Here is a 7,282-nt window from a genome sequence, read left to right on the forward strand (position 1 = left end):
CTGGGGTTATGTGCCTTTGGACAGGACCAAGCCGTGCGCCAGGCTCTGCTTTTCCTAGCCCTGGACCCAGAAGGAGATCAGGCAAAGGCTCAACACCTTCAAAGACCCACATCTGCCTGCAATCTGATTGTTGTCAGCCTTGATTGGTCTCAGGCTATTGATCACAGGGTGGGCCAAGAGTTCTTCCAACAGGGTATGGCAACAGCCTTTCCACCAGGCCACTGGTTGGCAAACTGTGGCTCTTGAGCCACATGCGACTCTTTGGCCCCTTGAGTGTGGCTCTTCCACAAAATACCACGTGTGGGCGCGTATGTACAGTGTGATTGAAACTTTGTGGCCCATGCGCAGAAGTCGGTATTTTTTGGAAGAGCCACACTCACAGGGCCAAAGAGCCGCAGTTTGCCAACCACTGCCCCAGGCCAAAACCACCTGGAAAGCAAAGGTCCATTGGAGAAAGATATCCTCTGCAGCTTGAGGGAATGACTCTACATAGGAAACCAGGGTGACTCCCCACAACCCCCCAACCCTTGACCTTCCTTACACAACTCTGGTCCACTCTGCCCTCCCTCTGCAAGAGCAACAAGGTGAGAGGCTGCACACGAAATTTTATGCATTGGCCCTTTAAGAGAGTGTCTGCATTTAAAACTGTCTCTCCCTGGCAGACAGCAACCCTGCTGCTTTTCACAGCAGAAGTTATGTGGACATCGTTCTCAGTTCTGGTGCTCTGGGCTGGGGATACAAGCTTGGAGTTTAGACCCAAGTTCTCAGTGGGAATCCCCAACAGCTGAGATATCCCTCCAGGACTTCAGCTGCTGTCTGTGGTAGCCCAACCACCCCTTTGCATCTCTGCACTTCTGACCAGTCCCTATGCAGTATCCACTTTCCATCCTTGGTTATCAGGGTTCTCTCCAGCTCATCCTCAGTTGATTTTTCAGAGTGGTTTTTCTATATTTTAGTTCTATTTCCAGTTTTGTCCTGGGATAGTGTCAGTATAGCTTCCACTTACTCTGCTGCCATTATTCCACATGGGACATTTTCAAAGATAGATGACATGTTAGGACACAAACTAAGTATCTACAATTTCAAGAAGATTGAAACCATATCAAGCATCTTCTTGGATCAAAATGTCATGAAATTAGAAATCAACTGTAATACAAAATTCAAAAGCATCGAAACACACAGGGGTTAAAATAGCATGTTATTAACCCCTTCCCCAATAATTTTTTTGTTAAAAACGTTTCTTTTTCAGACTAATTTTTTTATTTTGGTTCTATATAGTATTTTTAATGCTGGTTATGAAAACAGTTTGTAATTATCTTTTCTTCCCATTTTTGTGGTTAAGAATAGTATTTCTATACTGGAAACACATGAAAATGAACACAGAACAACTCAAAATCTATGGGACACAGTGAAAGTAGTTCTGATGGAGAAGTTCATAGCATTACAGGCCTATCTCAAAAAACAAGAAAAACTTTTAATAAGCTAGGTAACCCTACAACGTAAAGAATTAGAAAGAAAACAATAAGAAAAGCCCAGAGTAAGTAGAAGGAAGGAAATAATAAAGATCAGAGCAGAAATACATGACATAGAGACAAAAAAAAAAGAAGAAAGAAAAAGAACAATACAAAAGATCAATAAAATCAAGAGCTGGTTCTTTGAAAAAAAGAAACAAGATTGATGTACTTCTAGCTAGACTCCAGATCAAATGAAGATAAGAGGACCCACAGAAACAAAATCAGAAATGAAACGGATGATGTAACATCTGACCCCACAGATATGCAAAGGATCATTAAAAAATACTATGAATGACTATATTCCAACAAACTGGACAATATGGATGAAATGGACATATTCCAAATCTCAATAAGGAAAAATCAGAAAGCCTGAACAGGCCAATAAGTACTGATGAAATTAAAGCAGTAATCAAAAAACACCCAGCAAACAGAAGCCCTGGTCTGGATGGCTTCACAGGGTTGTTTAACCAAACATTCAAAGAACTGACACCATCTTCCTCAAACTGTTCCAAAGAATTCAAGAGGAAGGAACACTTCCAAGATCTTTTTATGATGCCAGCATTACCCATATCCAAAACTAGATAAAGGCACTAGAAAGAAAGATAAGTATAGGCCAGTATCTCTGATAAACATAGATGCTAAAATCCTCAACAAAATACTAGCAAATCGAATCCATCTGTACATTTAAAAGATCATACACCATGATCAACTGGGATTTATTCAGGGATGCAAGGCTGGTACAATATTTGCAAATCAATAAATGTGACACATCACATAAACAGACTGGAAGACAAAAATCACATGATCATGTCAACTGGTGTAGAAAAAACATTTGACAAAGTGAAACAACCTTTTTTTTGATAAAAACACTCAGTAAAGTGGGAATAGAGGGATCATGTCTCAACATAATAAAGGCCATATATGACAAAACTACAGCCAATCTCATGCTCAGTGGGAAAATGTAAAACCATTTCTCCTAAGAACAGGATTAAGACAGGCATGCCCACTTTAACCACTCTTATTTAATATAGTCCTGGAATTCCTACCCATAGTGATTAGACAAGAAGAAAAATACAAGGCACCCAAATTGGAAAGGATGAAGTAAAACCATCATCATTCGCAGATGACATGATATTGTACATAGAAAACCCTAAAGACTCCATCAAAAAACTACTAGATTTAATAAATGAATTCGGCAACTTAAGAAGATACAAAATTAATACCCAGAAATCAATGGCATTTTTATAGACAAATAATGAATTCTCAGAAAGAGAAACAAACAAACAAACAAAACAATCTCATTTACCTTTGCAAGAAAAAAAATAAGATACTTAGGAATTAACCAGGGAGGTAAAATACCTCCCTGTGCATGTCATAGCGAGTGATTGAACTCCCGGTCTCCTGGTCAAACTCAGAAAACTACAGGATATTGAAAAAAGAATTGGAGGAAGATATGAACAAGTGGAATTATATACCTTGCTCATGGATTGGTAGAATCAACATCATTACAATGTCCATATTACCCAAAGCAATCTATAGATTCAGTGCAATCCCTATTAAAACCTCAATGGCATATTTTATATATCTAGAACAAACACCACAAAAATTTATATGTAACCAAAAAAGACCCCAAATAGCTGCAATAATCTTAAGAAAGAAGAACAAAGTTGAAGGAGTCACAATACTAGATATCAAGTTATATACTACAAAGGCATGGCACTCAAAAGAGCCTGGTACTGGCACAAGAACAGGCATGCAGTTCAATGGAACAGAACAGAGAACCTGGAAATCAACTCAAGCCTTTATGCTCAATTAATATTTGACAGAGGAGATAGGAGCATACAATGGAGTAAAGACAGTTTCTTCAATAAATGGTATTGGGAAAATTGGATAGGTACATCCAAAAAAAATGAAATTAGACCACCAACTTATACCATACACAAGAATAAAGTCAAAATGGATAAAAGAGTTAAATGTAACTCAGGAAACCATAAAAATCCTTGAAGAAAACATAAGCAATAAAACCTCAGACATCTCTCATAGCAATGTGTTTACTGACACATCTCCTAGGGCAAAAGAAACAATGGAGAAAATAAACAAATGGGACTACATGAAAATAAAATGCTTCTGCACAGCAGAAGAAATCATCAACAAAATAAAAAGAGAGCTCACTACATGGGAGAACATATTTACAAATGACACATCTGATAAGGCATTAATTTCCAAAATATATAAAGAATGCATACAAGTTAACAAAAGGAAGACAATCCAATTAAAAAATGGGCAAAGGACCTAAATAGACGCTTCTCCAACACAGGCATACAGAAAGGCCAAAGACATGAAAAAAAAATGCTCATAGTCACTAATTATCTGAGAGATACAAATTGAAACAACAAAGAGGTATCACCTCACACCTGTTAGAATGGCTTTCATTAAAAAATCAACAAAAGCCTAATGTTGGTGAAGATGTGGAGAAAAGGGAACTCTGGTACACTGCTGGTGGGAATGCAGACTGGTGCAGCCACTGTGGAAAACAATATGGAGTTTCCTTTAAAAAATTAATAATGGAACTCCCATTTGAACCAGTGATCCCGCTTCTAAGAATATATCCTAAGAAACCAGAAACATCAATCAGAAAGAATATACACGCCCCTATGTTCATAGCAGCTCAATTTACAATAGCTACTAGTAAGATTTGGAAACAGCCCAAGTGCCATCAGCATATGAGTAGTTAAAAAAACGATGGTACATTTACACAATGGAATACTATGCAGCTGTAAAAAAACAGAAAGAACTCTTACCATGTGCAACAGCATGGATGGACCTGGAGAGTACTATGCCAAGTGAAATAAGTCAGAGAAAGACTAGTGTCACATGATCTCACTCATATGTAGAATCTAATGAACAAAATAAACTGACAAATGAAATTGATCCAAAGACATAGAAGCATGGAACAGACTGGTGAATTTCAGAGGGAAGAGGGGATAGAGGGTGGGGTGGAGAGTGATTAGTAGGGAGACTTATATGCATATATGGACACAGACAATAGAGTGGTGAAGGTCTGGGAGGGTCGGGTGCAGGGTGCAGGTGATCAATGGGAAAAACAAACAAACAAAGGGAACATCTGTGAATTTTTCAACAATAAAGAAAAAAAAACATGTACATCCCTCAGTGGATTATCCATTCCAACATTTCTACTGCATATAAAGCCATGTGTTTTTCCTCTGGGGAACCAAGGTGAGGTTCCAGTTCAAATGCAACTTGTAGTGTCTTCTAAGGGCAATGTCTCAATCAAGCTGTTAAAAGCCTAGTAGAAAGAACATGGTAAACTGAGTCCAGCAAGATCCCTGAGCCCTACTACCAGGAGATGACTGTTATTTGTTCCATTTTCATGTTGGGGGAAGAAGGGGCAGCTTCTTTGAACTGTGTTTGTGACCAAGTCAACACAGCCAGTGATGAAGCAGATAAAAGACAATGTTTCAGCTGTTAAAGTTCACAGTACTCTTTTACAATTGGAAAAGCAAAGGTCCCCAAAAGTGTAGCATTTTTTTTCAGCGTGAGCCAGCAAACCAGTAACAGGGGTAGGTTTCTTTGACTAGCATTCTTTCTAATAGTCCTGAGCTGTGATAATGAATATAAATCAGCCTGGCAGTTCCTTTAGCATCTAGAATTCCCAGACTAGACAAGCAGCATATGAGATTAACTGTTAATGCACTTTAAAAATTTTTTTATCTGCATGATGATGGTATTCTTTGCAAACTTGATATTTCATGGGTAAGGACCAATAGGGGGACACAAAGATGTTTCTAAAGCATCAAGACCATTCACAGAGTGTCTGAAAAAAAGTTGACTGTGGCTGATATGTTTTGACCTCTGTGTTCTCTGGACTGACCTCCCCTGCATTGTTTTTGTTTCATTGTTTCTCTTCTTTTGTATTCCCCCTATTCTTTTTTTATCCTTCAGCCTGGGACTTAGGCCTACCCTTTTCAAGTCAATAAAACTGCTAATTATTCATAACATGGGAATGGGAGTGCATAGTGGCCAAGAAGCATACATATTTTTCCCCTGCTATCGTCATTTAGCTCTCTACAATCTCAGACTAGTAACTGTTGCCAATGGCAACTCAATTAATCCTTTCCATCCTTCATTTCTCTCTCATTCTGTTGTTCTGACATTTGCCACTCTTGTCTTTGATTGTTTGTTTTTTGGTTCTAAACCCTTTTCTGATTGGTGCAGCTGTTGAAGATGCTGCAGTCACAGCAGTGTGCATCTGGAACATTTGGCTGACTTGTTGAAACTTCCCCAGGGACTATTCCAGGGAGAAGAGGGGAGGGGTGGAGAGGCCAGAACAGTTGCCTGCAAATATAGATGCCAATATTGTCTGGCCATTCTGCGGACCACCCTTGTAAAAATTCACCTCATTCTGGCACTCAGTTTCCCCATTTGCTCATTGAAGACACATGTTCTCCACTCAAAACTCTTGCTGCGGTGGAAGAAGAGAAGCTATATTGCTTATGGGTTCTCTCATACTGCATTTTCTACATTTTTTAAAAAAATATGTTTTTATTGATTTCAGAGAGATGAAGGAAGAGGGAAACGGGGGAGGGAGGGAAAAAGAGAGAGAGAGAGAGAGAGAGAGAGAGAGAGAGAGAGAGAGAGAGAGAGAGAGAGAGAGAGAGAGAGAGAGAGAGAGAGAGAGAGAGAGAGAGAGAGAGAGAGAGAGAGAGAGAGAAACATCAATGATGAGAGAGAATCCTGCACAGGCTGCTTCCTGCATGCCCACCACTGGGGATCAAGCCAGCAACCTGGGCAAGTGCCCTTAACTGAGAATTGGACCTTGACCACCTGGTTCATATGACGACGCTGAACCATTGAGCCACATCAGTCGGGCAGCACTTTCTACATTTAAAGGGATCAGTGTATATTTGTTGAATTAATTAATGTATCAAGACACCGTTTTACCCTGCACAGGGCAACAGCACTTCATAGGTGGACTTCTTCATCACTTACTTTGAGGCTGCAGACTTACTCCAGGAGTGGGGCTGCCTGTATCCCTCCCCATTCTAACTCCCTTTGGCTCCCTGGCTCCTGAGTTCCTTTTCTTTTGGCGCACTATTGGATTGAAAACACAGCAGGCATGGTTTCATTCCAAACCCAGAACTGTTTTAATTAGTTTAACGTCTGTTAACCGCTTTGAAGATTGAAAGCAACAGATAAGTACTGGATGATGTTATTAGCAACTGCAGTTAATTGCAAACATTTCTATTAATACTACTTTCTGCCTCCTTTTACTTGCTCTACTTTCCAAGGTTCCCAATTTCTTCTCAGCCTCCCCCTTCTCCTCTCCCCTTCCCCCGTACTGGCGCTAAAGGGTTAAATTGGGGCGGAGTCCAGTGATGAACGACAGCAGCAATCACCAACTGGAATGGTGCAAGCAGGAAGAGCTGGGTGGGGCCATCAGGCAGAGACAACTCACACACCCCCAGGCTCCGCCTCAAGGCCGGAGGCCCCGGGTGGAACACAAAGGGGCGGGGCACCCAGGCTTGGCGAGCCCGATGGTTGGACGCCTGGGCAGCTGCTTGAGGGATGGGGCGGGGTTGTCCCGAGCCTCCTCCTTCATTCCATTGGCCGGCCCAGCGGCCCCTCTCTCTCGCCCCTCCTCCTCCTCCCTTTCCCACCCCTCTGAGTGGAGCTGCACATGCGGCTTCTCCCTGCTCCGTCCCGCCCAGCCTCCGTCGCGCAGGAACGGGTCCCTGCAGCCCCCAGCC

This window comes from Myotis davidii, unplaced genomic scaffold (genome assembly GCF_000327345.1).
Source record: "Myotis davidii unplaced genomic scaffold, ASM32734v1 scaffold1452, whole genome shotgun sequence".
NCBI lineage: Eukaryota > Metazoa > Chordata > Mammalia > Chiroptera > Vespertilionidae > Myotis > Myotis davidii.